This window comes from Camelus ferus, chromosome 12 (genome assembly GCF_009834535.1).
Source record: "Camelus ferus isolate YT-003-E chromosome 12, BCGSAC_Cfer_1.0, whole genome shotgun sequence".
In the NCBI taxonomy this organism is placed as follows: domain Eukaryota; kingdom Metazoa; phylum Chordata; class Mammalia; order Artiodactyla; family Camelidae; genus Camelus; species Camelus ferus.
In genome coordinates, this window is record NC_045707.1 from 42,232,947 (window position 1) to 42,252,106 (window position 19,160).

At 36.1% G+C, this 19,160-nt stretch overlaps 1 protein-coding gene across 2 annotated transcripts in view; it reads left to right on the forward strand.

The window, feature by feature from the left end:
- UHRF1BP1L (UHRF1 binding protein 1 like) overlaps positions 1-19,160 on the forward strand; it is a 93,420-nt gene that overhangs the window by 3,089 nt on the left and 71,171 nt on the right. The window contains exon 2 of one of the 2 annotated variants that reach the window (XM_032493559.1): positions 5,255-5,401. The exons of the other annotated variant lie outside the window; for it this stretch is intronic. The gene's annotated coding sequence lies outside the window, so the exon portion shown is untranslated. The remainder of the gene's footprint in view (positions 1-5,254; positions 5,402-19,160) is intronic. 2 annotated transcript variants of the gene reach the window in all.

Below are 19,160 nucleotides of genomic sequence, written 5' to 3' on the forward strand. Positions count from 1 at the left end.
GGCCCATATGTCAATAGTTTTGAGGTTGAGAAACTGGTTTAAAGTATACATATGTCAGATGACTGAACTAGGGCACTGTGCCAGTTAAGATTATATTGTCTGCAAACAACAGAAACCTGGTTTGTTTAACTTAGGTGAAAAAGGAAGTGTAACAGAAAGTTATTGGGGTGGGTCACAGAATCTGGAACTAGCCAACTCCTAGAGCCTCATTGGAAGAGTTGTTGAACATCAGCACTATTGACATTTGGACAAGATAATTCTTTGTTATGAGGGGCTGCTCTGTGCATTCTAGGATGCTTAGCAGCATCCATCTCTGGTTTCCATCTGCTAGATGCCACTAGCCATTTGTACAGTCTTGACAGTGAAAAAATGTCTCCAGACATTGTCAAATTTCTCCAGGGAGACAAAATCACTTCTGGTTGAGAACCACTGCTTTAGGGTGCTCTCCCATCATTCACAACTCCCAATCTGATCTTTTCTATTAAGTTTCAGATTCCTGGGACAGAGAAACTGTTTGACTCAGTTCTGTTTATCTGTGGATCAATTAGCAATGGCAAAGGGTTCTGCAGCAAAGATATGGTCATGGGGAGAACTATTTCAAGTCAGGCTTGCTGCTCCACTTGATGTCTTTAATAAACATTGAACTAAATTAGATTTCACAGGGCCTCATTTGCTGTGTTAAGAAAATTGAAACTGAACTTCATCCCAGGAGGTGACTGCTAATAAAGGATTCCTGACAAAAGAGGGACGTGATCATTAAAGACACATGGTTATCAGTTTGGTTTGGGGTCCAGGGTTCAAGAGCAGTTGTCTGGGGTGGGAGTAGAGCATCTACAGAAGGGCTTTGATTAACTTCGGTGGAAAATTAATGTAGAAGGATATCAGTATCCCACAAAATTAATGGAAAGGTTAGAGAAACAGTCTTGGGAAGGGACTGGATCCAGACCAGCTATAAGGATCTAGGTAGGAGAAACTACTTGACCTTTTACTAGATGCTTTCCCTAAACAGAGGGGAAGGAACAAGTACTAGTGGAGGGTGGTCTGAGAAGCATGCTAAATATTTATAATATTTGTTAAGGAGATTAGGAGGGGTTGAGCACTTGTAGGATCTTGTGACTGAATGACAAAGTGATGGGAGGTTAGAGCGCCTCACAGTGTGTTGATGGGATGGCTTAGGCTGTGTAAGGGGGGTGGGGCAGCAGCTGATAGCCTGAGGAGAAAAGGAAAGAACCCTCAGAGGATTGGAAATTTTACCTATGTAGATGAGCAGTTGAGAAAAACAAATGAGAGAACTGGAAAGATTGGTTGTTTCGTCTGAAAGTGTCATATAAAAGTTTAAGATTTTAGATGTGGGGTGGAGGGTGGGAAGGGACAAAACTGGGATTTCAAAATGTAGAATAGGTAAACAAGATTATACTGTATAGCACAGGGAAATACATACAAGATCTTATGGTAGCTCACAGAGAAAAAATGTGACAATGAATATATATATATGTTTATTTATAACTGAAAAATTGTGCTGTACGCTGGAATTTGACACAACATTGTAAAATGACCATAACTCAGTAAAATATGTTGGAAAAAAAAAGATTTTAAATGTGGATTAGGCCTAGCTTAGGGCAAGGTGTCAGAAGAAGCCATGGAAATGAATTGCTGAAGAGAAGTGAAGGTGCATGTAATTGGAGATGGATACTACTGAGTATATAATTGTTCCTGTACTGGACGTTCTTAAAAAGAAATACAACATAGATTATTTAGACTGTCAGAAATTATTTTCTAAAATGATTATTTCGTATAATTATTGATAGGCTGATTATTTACATAATTTACTTTTATGTTAAAGTTCAGTAAATAATTTTTGAGAATTTATGTGTACCAGGTTCTTGAACCCTGGGCATTAGAGATACAAAGATGGGCAACACATTATCTCAGCTCTTGGAAAACTAAAGTGATTCCTATTCTGTCATAAGAAACATGAGTAGGATCACTATATGTAACTTATTTCTAGAACTATACTGCCATGTGAAATTTGTGAGATTTGGTTTACTCGGATGAGGCAATTGGGGATTTTTTTGAAGTAATTTTGGATTACTTAAATTGGCTTATTCTTTTAAAAATAATATCCAATAATATTGATTTTTGACACTAGATAGCTAGTTTATTTAACAAATATTTACTGAGTGCTGCTCTGTAACAGGTACTGGTCCATAGTGCTGGGGCAAAAATCCCTGTCATCAGTGGAGTTTACATTTTAATCAGAGTTGAGAGTAAATAAATAAATAAGTGAAGTACGTTATATTAGTTTGTGATAAGTGCTATTAAAAAAAAAAAAAGAAACATGGGGGAAGGGGATAGGAAATTCAAGGAGGTGGTGATGAAGTTTGCAGTTTTAAATCTGGTGATTGAGAAGGTGATACTTGAGAAGAGACCTGAAAGTGGGATGGGAGCAAATGCAAAAATCCAGAAGTGGAAGCTACTTGTCATTTTTTTTTTTGGGGGGGGAAGTGTATTGAAGCCATCAAAATAGGTGAAGTGGGATACAGAGTGAGGTGTGTAGAGGAAGATGAGATCAAAGAGAAAACAAGGGCCAGATCTTGTGGGACCTCTTGTGACTTTGGCTTTTACCCTGAGTGAGATTGGAAACCACTGGAAGGCTTTGAGCCATTGATCATTCCGCAGCCATGTGGGGAAATAAATAATAGAGGGGCAGGGGCAGAAGCAGGAGCCCATTGGAAAATGTTAACTATTCAGATGAGAAAAATACTAACTTAGAGCTAGATGGATGCAGTGGAGTTGTTGAGATATATAGTAGTTCTAGATGTACTAAGTTGGAGAAGACTACAGGAGAAACAGGCTTACAGGAGAAGATCGGGAGTTTGGCTCTGGATACAGTAATTTGGATGCCTATTAAATATCTAAATAGAGATCCCTTTTATTTGTGAACTAATTTAGACTTCACATCTTATAGTCTGGCAACAACCATGTCTGTTTTTTTATCCTTTGGTTTATGCAATAGATAATTATAGAAGAGTGAATTGTGAGTTGAGTTTTAGGGGGCAGATTTTTTTTTCTATAAAGTACACTATGTAGAATCATCTGAAATTGAGCGTGGTGTTCATATCTTTCACACTGATTTCCAACTACAACCAGATATTGATTGTTGCAAATGTTACTTTCAGAAGATTGATTTGAAACATCAGCTAAAAATGAGATTGGATGCTTGGTCCATCGGATGTTGTATTATTATTATCTAGAATGAGAAAGTATTTAATCCTGTCTCCTAGAAGGAAATTATTAAAACATTGAACTTTTTGATTTTTCCAAGGCTTAACAGGTTGTGATGAGTGGTTAAGTGAGTGATCCAGCACCCTTTTAATTTGATTATTCCATATTGCCGGCTCAGGCTGTTGTTCCCACCTAACAGTTTGCTTTTCTTTTATTTAGTTCTCAGCATTTCCGTTATTACTCTTTTATGGTATTATCATCCTGATGTAGTATCCCTTAGGAGATTCTTTTATTACTTGGAAATCCTTTGACTTTGCAGTCCTTTGAAACTTGGGAAACATAGTCTTTTGACTCAGCAATTCTTTAAAGTTGGGGAAAGACAATTTCTCCATTCATTTCTTTTTACTTGCAAAATATTTTTTTTTGCCATATACTTTTTGCAATATTACACTTTGCCTTAATATATTTGCCTCTAAACATTTCCTTAGTAATTTGATCTCTTATCAGTTATATGTTTTAAATTCTGTATATTGCTTAGGATGAGTAATTTAATATTTCTATTAAATATTGGTATTTACAAGATGCTATTAGCTCAGATTGAATGTAAGTTATAAGTGAAAGACTGTATGACTATTTCTATGAGTGATATATGAGCAGTTATCAAGACCAAGTTATTAAAACAAAATTAAGATAAACAACAAAGTCCTACTGTATAGCACAGAGAACTATATTCAATACCTTATAATAGCCTATAATGAAAAAGAATATGAAAAGGAATATATATGCATAACTGAATCACTATGCTGTACACTAGAAATTAACACAGCATTGTAAACCAACTATACTTCAGTAAAAAAATAAAACAAAACAAAATTAAGAGCTGAGCAAATATGATTCAGGACATAGTAATTTATTGCTTGACTTTTTTCCAAGCATTAACCTTATTATTGTTCTGTCTGATGGTTCATTGACTTGTCTTGAGACCTTTCCCAGCCAAAGTGAATATTGTGTATAAATTTTGAAACTCTATATTAGCCTATCCTTTAAGACTTAATTTTAACTATATATACAGTATATTCTTTCTACCCCAAAATACTTTAATAGAGGGCTTTCATTTGCCACTGCTGTCATAGCATTGTGTTGTTTTTCTCTACCATTGTCTATTTATTAAAATAAAAGCTTCATGGTTGTTAGTTCCATAGACTGTCATCTCTTAAAGGGCAGAATAACCATAATAGGCTTTGAGGGCAGTGACTGTGCTTCTCTTGTTCACCACTGTATCGTTAGCATCTGCCACAGTACTGTGGTACATAGTAGTTGTTCAGAAACATTTTTAGCTGCCTGGAGAAATAAATTTATACTACTTTGGTCTTCATAGAATACATAGGGCATAAATACATGTTTTCATAAACCTGAATACATTTTTGGCAGGTTTAAGAAGTTGACTATATCCAAAAAATTTAAATTAAAGCTTTTTTCCTGATAGATGCTATAGTTCTTCAGTTTACATTTGAGTATATAAATATAGCTTATTGCTGGATCTCTTTGGTTTGTGGGTCATTTTTCATAGGTAAATTTACTCTTTAGTGTTCTCTATGAAATGATATGAGGATTATAGTTTTAACTGGGCCTTTGGCAGTTAAAAATTTGATAATCTGTATTTGTAAGTTGCTTGTCTTTTAGAGTGCTTGTCCTATTTGGTTTCATTTAATGTTGAATTGTACAACTCAGTCTTTGTACAATATAACTATCTCACTTTTGTTAAATAACATTTTTACTATAGAATTTTTAAAATATTGATTTAATAGAGTAGTAGTGATACCAGTGGTAGAGAGAATGAAGAAAATCTTAAATGATTAATTTATCTTAGAATTTAAGCAACATTTACCTTTAGTTAATCCAATGTGAAATACAACTGTATTTTCTTTAAAGTGCATCACAGCTAAATATTTTTATCATATCATTCCTTTCCTCTTCCTTCCCTTAAACTTGCTCCCTTCTGTGTCCCCTGTGTACCCATTCCCTGCAGCGATCCCTGCTGGCTGTGGTGGAGATTGGTGTGCTGTGAATTTCATAATCACCCAAATGAGTACCAGAGGAGTCTAAGAAACCCTGGCAACTGACTACTTGCTTTCACCAGGAATAGGGAGCTTTTGTCTGAATTTCCTGCCCTCAGGTAATTCTTCTATTCCCCATTTTTTTTTCTTTCTGTAAATGGAAACACTTACTATGCCCCACATAAGGATATTTCAAGAATATTTTCTAATTCTTGTTTTAGTGAGACACCTTTTTTTTTTTTAACTATGTAGCTACAGGCTCATGCAATTCTTCTCTCAGAATGTCTTCTAATATATAAAGCTTGACAATACACTTAAAGTTATAACCAGTTCTTTCTGATGTTGCATAAGAGAGTTTTATAACTTATAGCCAGCTATTTGGAAATAGTAATTAGCATTTGATCTATTCTAATGAGTAAGGTATGATTGTTTAATGTAATTAATGAGGTATAAAGGCTCTTTTGATAAAGAGGATGTTTTGATCAATTTTCTCAATGAAGGACTTAGAGTTCATTTTGTGTACTTACTGTTAATTATAACCTTTATCAAAGATCTCTTTGATATCATTTGCTATCTAGGAATAATTCTCATAAACAGCAGTGAAAAGGTTTCATTTTTGAAGAATGTAAGGGCTCTCATCCCATTCTTTTCTTCTTCTTCTCTCCCCTGCCCCACTTTAGAAATCCTTATCAGGAAAAGCAATTATGCTATGTAAAACCAGATTCATGAAAATAGTACTAAATTTCTTTCAGCTTAGGACTCAGTGAAAAACCTGAAAACTTTTATCTTTAAACACTTTTGGGAAATTTATCTGCTTAAATACTTTGAACCTCTTCTAAAAGTCTACTGAGAAGCTAGTAATTACAAACTATGACCAGAATTGAGCAACTTATTACATACTTACTCAAGAAGTAGTGGGACAGTTGATAAACTTGTTGGCTGTATGTTAGCTAGCAATTGTATAGGTATGATGACCTAAATAGTGTTGTCTATTCTTGTTTGCCTTGATTCCATGCCATCATTTGGGTATCTGAATCTCAACCAGATTTGCCAAGGAAAGATGTCTAACTTTAACCTTAAACAGACCATTTGACATCCTCTCCAAGATACTGGTAGTTAAGGACTTTTATTCTTTATGATGGCATTCATGGGTGGTTCTGATTCTGTATATACCTCTAGCAAATCACCTGGGACCTTTGCTCTCCTGAAGTATAGTCATAGCTGTAATTCTTTGTTTTGTCTGGATTACACCTCCTTAGCATATCTTTTTTTGACCAGCTTTGTGCTTAGCTTATTGAAGATGAGGCATTTTGATTTTGTTCTAAGTTTAAATTACATCTGTCTGCATCCATTTAAGTCACCTACCAAGCTTAATTCTTTTTTCTTTTTAGCTTTCTCATTTTAATTAGTCATGATCCCTTTTCATTTAAATAACTCTTGAATTTATCTTCTTTATCCTGAACCTAGCACATAGCAGACTACTTGGCACAAAGTAGATATCAATAAGATTTGAATATCTCTGCTGTCACTGCCCACATTTAACTCATCATTTCTTGTATCAGTTGCTGCAGCTAAGTGTTCTCATTTCTTTCTGGTCTTGTATTTCTTTATTCCATCCTTGGTACTGTTACCAGAGAGATCTTTCCAAAATACTAATCTTATATAATTTCTTGGTAAAAAATTTTTAATGTCTCATGTTCAAGCTTTAAACAAATTTTTTTTTGTTTATAGCAGCAGAATTTTTAATCCAAAGATATGTTAAAATAGAACTTTACTGCATAAAATAGAAGTAGAGCTCTAGTTGAATCAGTGATTAGGGGTGGAGGTCAGCTGTTATATTCTTTCTGTTTTTATTTCTTCTCCCACCTGGGTCGAATCATGAGCAATCTCCTTAGGGACACTATGGGAAAAATACTGATGGGTAGGATGTAACCCACATTCCTCGGCATGAGATACAAGCGTTCTTTATGATCTCACTTTAGTTAATCTTTCAAAGCATATTATTTTTTTCAAACTACCTGAAGTCTTATACGTCATCCATGCTGGCTGTATGTGGTCCTATAACTGTGAACATGCTGCTGCTTGTCTGAAATGTCTTCCTCTGCCCTATTCACCTGGCAAAACTTAACTCTCAAAAACATAGCTCAGATGCTGCCTCTTCCATGAAGCCTTTCCAAAGCAGTATGCTTTTTCACAGAGTTGATCACCTCCTCAAAGCCTTGTGTCTCCGTCTTATCTTACTCTCATTTTTACTGTAATATCTGTCACACAGTGCCTGGCACATAGTAAGACTATAATATACTGCAATAATATATTTTTGTGATTACCTCTAATAATAAACCATGGAGTCTTTGAAAGCAGCAATTTGTCTAAGTTATGCAAGAACATAATCAGAGCTCAGTTTTTGTTATGAAGGATGTATGTCTAATTATGTCAGATTTTCCAATGTTTCAACAAAGTTCAGAAGCCCAGAGTTTAATGTAAGGTCTACCTATTTTAAATGTTAGCTGCATATTCAAGTTTTTAAAAACACTGTCCAGGCCAGATAAAACATATCTGTGGGCAAAACATAGATCACAGACTGCCAATTTGCAACCTTTCCATTCTTTATGTGGAAAAACTGGTTGGACAAGATTGGTTGATTTTCTTTACATGCATATTATAAAAATAACCAAGCCAAATAAACTCTGTAAATTGAGAATGCTCCAAAGGAGGGGGGATTTATTATGACCATACCTTGATCCTAAACCCTTTAACCGTAGATTTCATTTAAAAAAAATTTATGCCTTAAATATTTAATAAGCCTCATAAATTGACATTGAAAGCTCCTTGAAAGTGAGAATTACCATATACTCCTATAATGCCTAGTAAGTGTTCAGTAAATATTGTTGAATTGAAAATTGATCAGTATGACAATGGAATTGTAAGTGATCCTAAAATACTTTTTAAATTAGAGTTGTACAAATTTGATTATATTCTTGGCTCTGCCTTGGTATGGCTTTGAACAGTTGACTTAATCTTTCTGGGCTTCACATTCTCTGCTATAAAATGAGGACTTTGGATTAGACGAACTTTTCAGGTGCTAAAATTCTGAAATTATTTGATGTTCTTTGCCTGTATGAACACTGCCTATGGCTCCACTCAGTTTTTTTTTTAAACTTTTCTTAAAATTGCTTCTAATGCCTTTAGATGCCAAATACATTGGTGTAGTTCAGATAAAAGCCATGGTTCAGATACCTTGAAAATTCTTATTCCCTTGTATTTTATTGAGTTAACTATTCATTCTTTTTTATCAAGAGATACACACATGCGTGTGTTTGTGTGTATCAAGGTATGCTCATAGTAAATTACCTCTTTTTGAGCATTCTCAATTTACAGAATTTGTTTGGCTGATTATTTTTGTAATATACAGATGAAGAAATTGAACAAATCATGTATAGCCAGTTATATATACATGTATATGTGTATCTGATTTAAACACTTATTGAAATATAATTGATTTATATGCAGTAAACTGCACATATTAACATATACAAATTGATGAAGTTTTGACATACGCTCTCAAATTTTTCTCATGTTCCTTTGTAATCCTCTCTCCTCCCTTCCTGCCTTATCTATTATTATTATTATGTGATCTACTTTATTTCACTTTGAAATTTTCATATGAACTGGGCATATACTTTTTTCTTGCCTTTTTCCCACAGCATAATTATTTAGCAATTAATCTATTTTGTTTTATACGTTCACTTTTATTGCTGGGTATATTCCATTGTGAATATGCCACAACTTGTTCATCCACTCACCTGTTGGTGGTCATTTGGGTTGTTTCCAGTTTGGGGCTATTACAAATAAAGCTGCTATGAACATTCATGTAAAAGTCTTTGTGAGGACATATGCTTTTCTTTTCTCTTGAGTAAATATAGAGGAATAGAATGGTTGGGTTATACATAAAACTTTGATTGGGCACATATATAATTTTTTAAGAAATTATGTTTTTTATATTCTCACCAGGAAGTACATGAGAGTTCCACTTGTTCTTTATCTTCACCAACATGCAGTATAAGTCAGTCTTTTTAATTTTACTCATTTTAGTGGGTAAGTAGTGGTATCTTATTGTGGTTTTTAATTTGCAGTTTCCTACTGACTGGAGATGTTGCACATCTTTCAGTGTGCTTTTCTGTCATCTGTATTCCTTCTTTGATTTGAGGGTCTGTTTAAATTTTTTGCCTATTGATGGGTTGTCTTATTTTTGAGTATTAAAAGTTTGTTATAGGTCACTCTCTCTCTGGCCTTCTGAGACAGCCCGCACTCTGTCTATGGAGTGTGCATCTCTTTGAATAAATCTCCTTCTACTCAAAAAAAAAAAAAAAAAGTTGTTATATATTGTTGATACAGATCCAGTTTTCAAACAGACCTTTTGTAAATATTTTCTGCCAGTGTGTGGCTTGTCCTTTAGAAACAGTGTCTTTTGATGGGCAGAGTTTTAAATTTTGATAATGTGTGATTAAATGCTTTTTTTCCCTTTATGATTTGTGAGTTTTTTGTTGTGTTACAGAAATCTTTGCAAAGATGGAAGTCAGCAAAATTTTCTCCTGTATTTTCTTACTGAAGTTTTAAAAGTTTCTGTTCTTAGATTTTGGTGTATGATCCATTTATTTATTTTTTATTTTTATTTTTTATATTTATGTATTTATTTTACAATATCATATTTTTTAGTTGAAGTCTAGTTGATGTACAGTATTATGTTACAGGTATACAATATAGTGATTCACAAATTTTTAAAGGTTATATTCCATTTATAGTTATAAAATATTGGCTCTATTCCCCATGTTGTACAGTACATCCTTGTAGCTTATTTTGTTTGTACCTCTTAATCATCCACCTCCATCTTACCCCTTCCCCTTTCCTCTCCCCACTAGTAACCACTAGTTTCTTGTCTACATCTGTGAGTCTGTTTTTTTCTGTTATATTCACTAGTTTGTTGTATTTTTTTAAGGCTCCACATGTAAGTGATATCTTACAGTATTTATCTTTCTCTGTCTGACTTATTTCCCTTTAGCATAATGCCCTCCAAGCCCATTCATGCTGTGCACCAGAAACTAATACAACATTTAAAATCCACTATACTTCAGTTAAAAAGCAAGCAAACAACCAACCCACCCATTTAAAATATTGGCAGAAGAACTGAACATTTTTCCAAAAGAGGAAATGCAGATGGCCAACAGGAACATGAAAAGTTGCTAAACATCACTAATACCACAGAAATACACAAATGAGACATCAAAATCAAAATCACAATGAGACATCATCTCATACCTGTCAGAATGGCAATCATCAAAAAGAACACAAATAACAAATGCTGGCAAGGATGTGGAGAAAAGGGGACTCTTGTACACTGTTGGTGGGAATGCAAATAGGTGCAGACACTATGGAAAACGATATGAAGATTCCTCAAAATCCAAAAACAGAACCACGACATGGCCCAGCAATTCCACTCCTGGGCAGATATCCTAGAAAAACAGTTAATTCAGTAAGATTAATACACCCTGCTATTAACACCAACACTATTTACAATTGCCAAGACATGGAAGCATCTCCCAAGTGCACATTAACACATCAATGGATAAAGAAGATGTAACATCTATATGCAGTGAAATACAACTCACCCATAAAAAAGGATATTTTGCCATTTGTGGTCCTTCATTCACTTTTTTTTTGAAATTTCAAAACCCAGAATTTTATAACTGGCATAAACACTTCCATTGGATCAAAAATGACAAAATACTTAGAAATAAACTTAACTAAGGAATTTTCTATACTCTGAAAACTGTAAAACATTGATGAAGGAAACTGAAGATGATACAAAGAAATGGAAAGATATCTTGTGCTCTTGTGTTGGAAGAACTAATATTATCAAAATGGCTGTAGCACCCAAAACAATCTACAGATCCAATGCAACCCCTGTCAAAATATGACATTTTTCACAGAACTAGAACGAACAATTCCAAAATTTACATGGAAACATAGAAGACCCCGAACTGCCAAAGCAACCTTTTGTAGGTCTTTATTTTCTCTTTCTTCTTTTTGTTCTCTTTTTTATGGTTTGATGACTAGAGATGTTCCTTTAACCTTTGTTGTAAAGCTGGTTTGGTGGTGCTGAATTCTTTAGCTTTTGTTTATCTGTGAAGCTTTTGATTTCTCCATCAAATCTGAATGAGAGCCTTGCTGGGTAGAGTATTCGTGGTTGCAAGTGTTTCCTTTTCATCACTTTTTTCATGCCAATGAAATTTTTCATGCCACTCCCTTCTGGCCTGTAGAGTTTCTGCTGAAAAATCAGCTGATAACTGTATGGGAGTTCCTTTGTATGCTATTTGTTGCTTTTCTCTTGCTAATTTTAATATCTTCTCCTTATCCTTAATTTTTGTCAGTTTGATGACTATGTGCCTTGGTGTGTTCCTCTTTGGGTTGATCGTGTGTGGAACTCTCTATGCTTCCTGGACTTGGGTGACTGCCAGGTTGGGGAAGTTTTTGGTTATTATCTCTTCAAAAATTTTGTCAGGCCCGTTCTCTCTCTCCTCTTTCTGGAACCCTTGTAATGCGAATATTAGTGTCCTTCATATTGCCCCAGAGTTCTTTTAAACTATCCTCATTTCTTTTCCTTCTTTTTTCTTTTTCTGTTCTGCAGTAGTGATTTCCACTAATCTGCCTTCTAGCTCATTGATCCGTTCTTCTGCCTCATTTAGTCTATTCTTGTTCCTTCTAGTCTGTTACTCATTTCAGTGATTTTATTCTTCAACTCTGGGTATTCTTTATATTTTCCAACTCTTTGCTAAAAACTTTGCTCTGTGTGTCTATACTCCTCTTGAGTTCACTGAACATCTTCACCATCACTACTATAAACTTTCTCAGATAAATTGCCTATCTCTTCAAAACTTATTTCTTCTTCTGGGATTTTATATTGTGCCTTGGCCTGGGAGATATTCCTCTGCTGCCTCATATTGTCTATCTGTCTGTTTGTATTTTTAGGTAGGTTAGTTACTTTCTCAACCTTGGAAAAGTGGCCCTCTGTGTGGGAGATGTCCGATGTGTCCCAGCAATAAACTCCTCTCGTCTCAAGAGCAAGGGTCCAGCTGGTCCCAGTGTAGAATCTGGCCTGTTTGTGGATTCCTTCCATAGGCTTTGGGATTATTGTTTTCTTTTTCTTTTCTTTTCTTTTTTTTTTTTTTAACATTTTTTTTATTGATTTATAATCATTTTACAACGTTGTGTCAAATTCCAGTGTAGAGCACAATTTTTCAGTTATACATGAACATATATATATTCATTGTCACTTTTTTTTCTCTATGAGCTACCATAAGATATTGTATACACTTCCCTGTGCTATACAGTATAATCTTGTTTCTCTATTCTACAATCTTGAAATCCCAGTCTATCTCTTCCCACCCCCTGCCCCCTTGGCAACCACAAGTTTGTATTCTATGTCTGTGAGTCTATTTCTGTTTTGTATTTATGCTTTGTTTGTTTGTTTGTTTGTTTTTCAATTTCCGCATCTCATATGGTATTTTTCTTTCTCTTTCTGGCTTACTTCACTTAGAATGACATTCTCCAGGAGCATCTATGTTGCTGCAAATGGCGTTATGTTGTCGGTTTTTATGGCTGAGTAGTATTCCATTGTATAAATATACCACTTCTTCTTTATCCAGTCATCTGTTGATGGACATTTAGGCTGTTTCCATGTCTTGGCTATTGTAAATAGTGCTGCTATGAACATTGGGGTGCAGGTATCATCCTGAAGTAGATTTCCTTCTGGATACAAGCCCAGGAGTGGGATTCCTGGGTCATATGGTAAGTCTATTCCTAGTCTTTTGAGGAATCTCCACACTGTTTTCCACAGTGGCTGCACCAAACTGCATTCCCACCAGCAGTGTAGGAGGGTTCCCCTTTCTCCACAGCCTCTCCAGCATTTGTCATTTGTGGATTTTTGAATGACGGCCATTCTGACTGGTGTGAGGTGATACCTCATTGTAGTTTTGACTTGCATTTCTCTGATAATGAGTGATATTGAGCATTTTTTCATGTGCCTATTGATCATTTGTATGTCTTCCTTGGAGAATTGCTTGTTTAGGTCTTCTGCCCATTTTTGGATTGGGTTGTTTATTTTTTTCTTATTGAGTCGTATGAGCTGCTTACATATTCTGGAGATCAAGCCTTTGTCGGTTTCATTTGCAAAAATTTTTTCCCATTCTGTATGTTGTCTTTTTGTTTTGCTTATGGTTTCCTTTGCTGTGCAGAAGCTTGTAAGTTTCATTAGGTCCCATTTGTTTATTCTTGCTTTTATTTCTTCTAGGAGAAAATTTTTGAGATGTATGTCAGGTAATGTTTTGCCTATGTTTTCCTGTAGGAGGTTTATTTTATCTTGTCTTATGTTTAAGTCTTTGATCCATTTTGAGTTGATTTTTGTATATGGTGTAAGGGAGTGTTCTAGCTTCATTGTTTTACATGCTGCTGTCCAGTTTTTCCAACACCATTTGCTGAAGAGACTGTCTTTATTCCAATGTATATTCTTGCCTCCTTTGTCGAAGATGAGTTGACCAAAAGTTTGTGGGTTCATTTCTGGGCTCTCTATTCTGTTCCATTGGTCTATATGTCTGTTTTGGTACCAATACCATGCTGTCTTGATGACTGTAGCTCTATAGTATTGTCTGAAGTCTGGGAGAGTTATTCCTCCAGCCTCTTTCTTTCTCTTCAGTAATGCTTTGGCAATTCTAGATCTTTTGTGGTTCCATATAAATTTTATTATGATTTGTTCTAGTTCTGTGAAATATGTCCTGGGTAGTTTGATAGGGATTGCATTAAATCTGTAGATTGCCTTGGGCAGTATGATCATTTTAACAGTATTAATTCTTCCAATCCAAGAGCATGAGATATCTTTCCATTTTTTAAAGTCTTTAATTTCCTTAATCAATGGTTTATAGTTTTCTGTGTATAATTCTTTCACCTCCTTGGTTAAATTTATTCCTAGGAATTTTATTATTTTGGGTGCTATTTTAAAGGGGATTGTTTCTTTTTTCTTTTTCTGTTGATTCATCATTAGTGTAAAGAAATGCAACTGATTTTTGAACGTTAATCTTGTAACCTGCTACCTTGCTGAATTCTTCAATCAGCTCTAGTAGTTTTTGTGTGGACCTTTTGGGTTTTCTATATATAGTAACATGTCGTCAACATATAGTGACACTTTTACCTTTTCTTTTCCAATTTGGATCCCTTTTATTTCTCTCTCATGTCTGATTGCTGTGGCTAGGACTTCCAAGGCTGTGTTGAATAGGAGTGGTGATAGTGGGCATCCTTGTCTTGTCCCAGATTTTAGTGGGAAGCTTTTGAGTTTTTCACCATTGAGTACTATGCTGGCTGTAGGTTTGTCATATATAGCTTTTATTATGTTGAGATATGTTCCCTCTATACCCACTTTGGTGAGAGTTTTTATCATAAATGGGTGTTGAATTTTATCAAATGCTTTTTCTGTATCTATTGAGATGATCATGTGGTTTTTGTCCTTTCTCTTGTTGATGTGATGTATTACATTGATTGATTTGCATATGTTGAACCATCCTTGTGTCCCTGGGATGAACCCCACTTGGTGATTATGTATAATTTTTTTATGTGTTGTTGGATTCTGTTTGCTAATATTTTTGGTGAGGATTTTGGCATCTGTGTTCATCAGTGATATTGGCCTATAATTCTCTTTTTTGGTAGTGTCTTTGCCTGGTTTTGGTATCAGGGTGATGGTGGCTTCATAGAATGAGTTTGGGAGTATTCCCTCCTTTTCAATCTTCTGGAAGAGTTTGAGAAGGACTGGTATGAGTTCTTTTTTGTATGTTTGGTAGAATTCCCCAGTGAAGCCGTCCGGTCCTGGACTTTTATTTGTAGGGAGGTTTTTTATTGCTAATTCAATTTCATTTCTAGTGATCAGTTTGTTCAAGTGGTCAGTTTCTTCTTGATTCAGTCTTGGTGGACAGTATATTTCCAGAAACTTGTCCATCTCCTCTAGGTTATCCAGTTTGGTTCCATATAGTTTTTCATAATATTCTTGTGTGATATTCTGTATTTCTATTTTATTTGTTGTAATTTCTCCATTATCCTTTCTTATTTTGCTTATTTGTGCTCTCTCTTTTTTCTCCTTTGTGAGTTTGGCCAGAGGTTTATCGATTTTATTTACTTTTTCAGAAAACCAGCTTTTGGTTTGATTGATTTTTCTATGGTCTTATTAATCTGTATTTTATTTATTTCATCCCTAATCTTTATAATTTCCTTCTGCTGCCTTTTGGGGTTTTTTGTTCTTCTTTTTCTAGTTCATTCGGGTGGTGGGTTAAATTGTTTATTTGAAATTGTTCTTCTTTTTTGAGGAAGGCCTGTATCGCTATAAACTTCCCTCTTAGCACTGCCTTTGCTGTGTCCCATAAATTTTGTGTGGTTGTGCTTTCATTTTCATTTGTCTCAAGGTATTCTTTAATTTCAGCTTTGATTTCCTCATTGACCCATTGGTTTTTTTTTAATAACATATTGTTTAATCTCCATGCTTTCCTTTTTTCTCCTTTGTTTCTCTGTTGTTGATTTCTAGTTTCATGGCATTGTGGTCAGTAAAAATGCTTGAGATAATTTCTATCTTCTTAAAATTGCTGAGGTTTCTTTTGTCCCCAAGTACATGATCAATCCTGGAAAATGTTCCATGTGCACTTGAAAAGAAAGTACATCCTATTTTTGGGGGGTTAATGCTCTGAAAATATCCACCATATCTAATTTTTCTATTGTATTATTTAATTTCTCTGTTGCCATATTTATTTTCTGTCTGAAAGATCTGTCTAGTGATGTTAATGCAGTGTTAAAATCTCCAACTATGATTGTATTCCCATCAATATCCCCCTTTATCTCTGTTAGCAATTCTTCTATGTACTTAGGTGCTCCTATATTGGGTGCATATATATTAATGAGTGTAATATCCTCATCTTGTATCACTCCTTTAATCATTATAAAATGTCCTTCTTTATCTTTCTTTATGGCCTTTGTTTTAAAGTCTATTTTGTCTGAAATCAGTACTGCAACACCTGCTTTTTTGGCTTTTCCATTTGCATGGAATATCCTTTTCCATCCTTTCACTCTCAATCTATATGTGTCCTTCTCCCTAAAGTGGGTCTCTTGTATGCAGCATATTGAAGGTTCTTGCTTTATTATCCAGTCTGCCACTCTATGTCTTTTGACTGGAGCATTTAGTCCATTAACATTTACAGTACTTAATGATAGATGTGTGTTTATTGCCATTTTGAACTTATCTTTGCAGTTGATTTGGTATTTCCTCTTTGTTCCTTTCTTCTTCCTTTTGTGGTTTGGTAATTTTCCTTTGTATTATCATGGATTTTATTTAGTTTTTGTGACTCTCTTGTAAGTTTTTGGCTTGTGGTTACCCTTTTTTGTAAGTCTATTAGCCCATTACTATAACTGTTTTTATTAAACTGATAGTAACATGATCTCAAACCCATCCTACCGAGAACAAAAAATTTTAAAAAGAAAGAAAAAAAATATTCTATATTTTCCTGCCTCTCTCTCCCACTCTCAATGATTTGTATGTCTTCTTTTATAATTTCGTGTTTACTTTATTTGTAATTCATGAGTTATCACCTTTCCAGTTGTGTGTTTCTCATTTCTGTAGCATCCTGTTGCTTTTCTATTTAGAGTAGACCTTTCAGTATTTCTTTTAGCATGGTTTTAGTGTTGCTAAACTCGTATAGCTTTTTCTTGTCTGTGAAATTCTTTATCTCTCCTTCTATCCTAAAGGATAGCCTTGCTGGATAAAGTATCCTAGGCTGCATCTTTTTTTCATTCAGGACTTTGAATATACCTTGCCACTCCCTTCTGGCCTGTAGTGTTTGTGTAGAGAAATCAGCTGAGAGCCTTACGGGGGTTCCCTTGTAACTCACTCTTTGCTTTTCTCTTGCTGCCTGTAGGATCATTTCTTTATCCTTGACTCTGGCCATCTTGATTATGACATGTCTTGGTGTGGGTCTATTTGGGTTCTTCCTGTTTCGGACCCTCTGGGCTTCCTGTACTTGGATATCTGATTCCTTCTTTAAGTTTGGGAAGTTTTCAGTCATGATTTCTTCAAAAACCTTTTCAATCCCCTTTGATGTTTCTTCCCCTTCTGGGACCTCTATTATGCAAAGATCGGCATGCTTTATATTATCCCATAGGTCCCTTTTGCTAATTTCATTTGTTTTTATTTGTTTATCTTGTGGCTGTTCTGATTGGGTGCTTTCTATTGTCCTGTCTTCTAGGTCACTAATTTGTTCCTATGCATTATCTAGTCTGCTTTGCACAGCCTTTAGATCATTCCTCATCTCAGCCAATGAGTTTACCAGTTCTACTTGGCTCTTCTTTATAGCTTCAATTTCATTTTTGACATATTTTATATCTCTAAACGCTATCTCTTTTAGTTCCTTCAGTACTTTGAACACTCCTTTTTTGAAATCTTGATCTAGTAGGCTATCGGTGTCTATTTCATTGATCATTCTTTCAGGGGATTTCTCTTGTTCTTTTAATTGGGAATGGTTTCTCTGCTTCTTCATCTTGCTCCTACCTCTCTGGCACTGTGGTTTATGGAGTATCAGTTATCTATTGTGGTCCTTAAGGAGTTTATCTATCTAATGCCTATGTAGGAATAAAACTTAGAAAAGAAAAAAAGAGAGAGAGAGACAGAAAGAATTTTAAAAGAAAGGAGAAAAAAGGTTTGAAAACAGTGTATAATGAATAATAGAAGAGCAAATTGAAGCAGAATTTTTAAAAATATTAATAATAAAAATATTTTTAAAAATTTAAAAGGGATGAAAACTGGGGGTATATATTAATTGTTTAAGAAGTAAAAATTAAAAGGGTAATGGAAAATAGAACAGGTAAAAACAGAATTAAAAAAAAGGGGGGAGGTGGGTTGGTGTTCTCCTGGAGACTGTGTGCTTTTAATGTGAAGTCTTTCTGTCTACGTACTGTTTTGGAAGCACAGCTTGCTGTTTCCAGAGGCCCGCCGTTGGCGCCCTCGTCTGTGCTGCTCCCAGTGCCTGTTGGCAAGCAGATCGCGCCTCCTCCCAACACTGGGTCAGGTGCAGCTCTCCTTTGCTGTGGGTGGGCGGGTCGCTGCCCCTCCCGATGCCGCAGTCAGATGTTGCAGACTGGCCAGGTAGGAGGGGGGGTCGCGTCTCCTCCCAGCACCACAGTCAGGGGCTGCATTCCTGCTCGAAATGCGGGGGGCCACCCGCCCTCCCCCGGCGCCGGTCGCTCCGCTGCTCTTTGCCGCTGTGCTCCCAGCCTCGGGTTGGCGCTCCGCAGGCGGCTCGGGGAAGACCAAGGAACAGCCTTGTCCCTGCTCCAGGCCAAAACCCAGCTCCTTGTTTGTCTTGGCCGAGCAAGTTCTCTGAGGGACCAGGATGGAAGGATCCTATCTGCCTTGGGCTGTAGACAAGTCTCAGTCTGGCCCTTGAGGCTGCTAAGTCCTTAGGTGAGGATGCAGGTTTCGCCCCCGCCTCCTCATGGGTGCTCAGCGCGGAAGGATATGGCGGCTGTACCTGAGCCCTGCCTCTCTTCAACTGAAAACTTTCCCCCGGTTTTCAGAGATGGGGGTATGCACCCTTCCTCCCAGGGCACATCAGCCGTGTTGTTTTATGGAGGGCCCAGGTTGTTCTGCCCTGTGCACCCACAGCCACGGTGCGCAGCCCCCTGCAGTCCCCCAGGGCTGCCTCAGTGCAGCCGACCCGGTCCTCCACCCATCCTGGCCCTGCCCCCAGTTGCCGGGCAGTGTCTCGGGCTGGGTGTCGTGGGGACCCTCTGTGCCCGTTT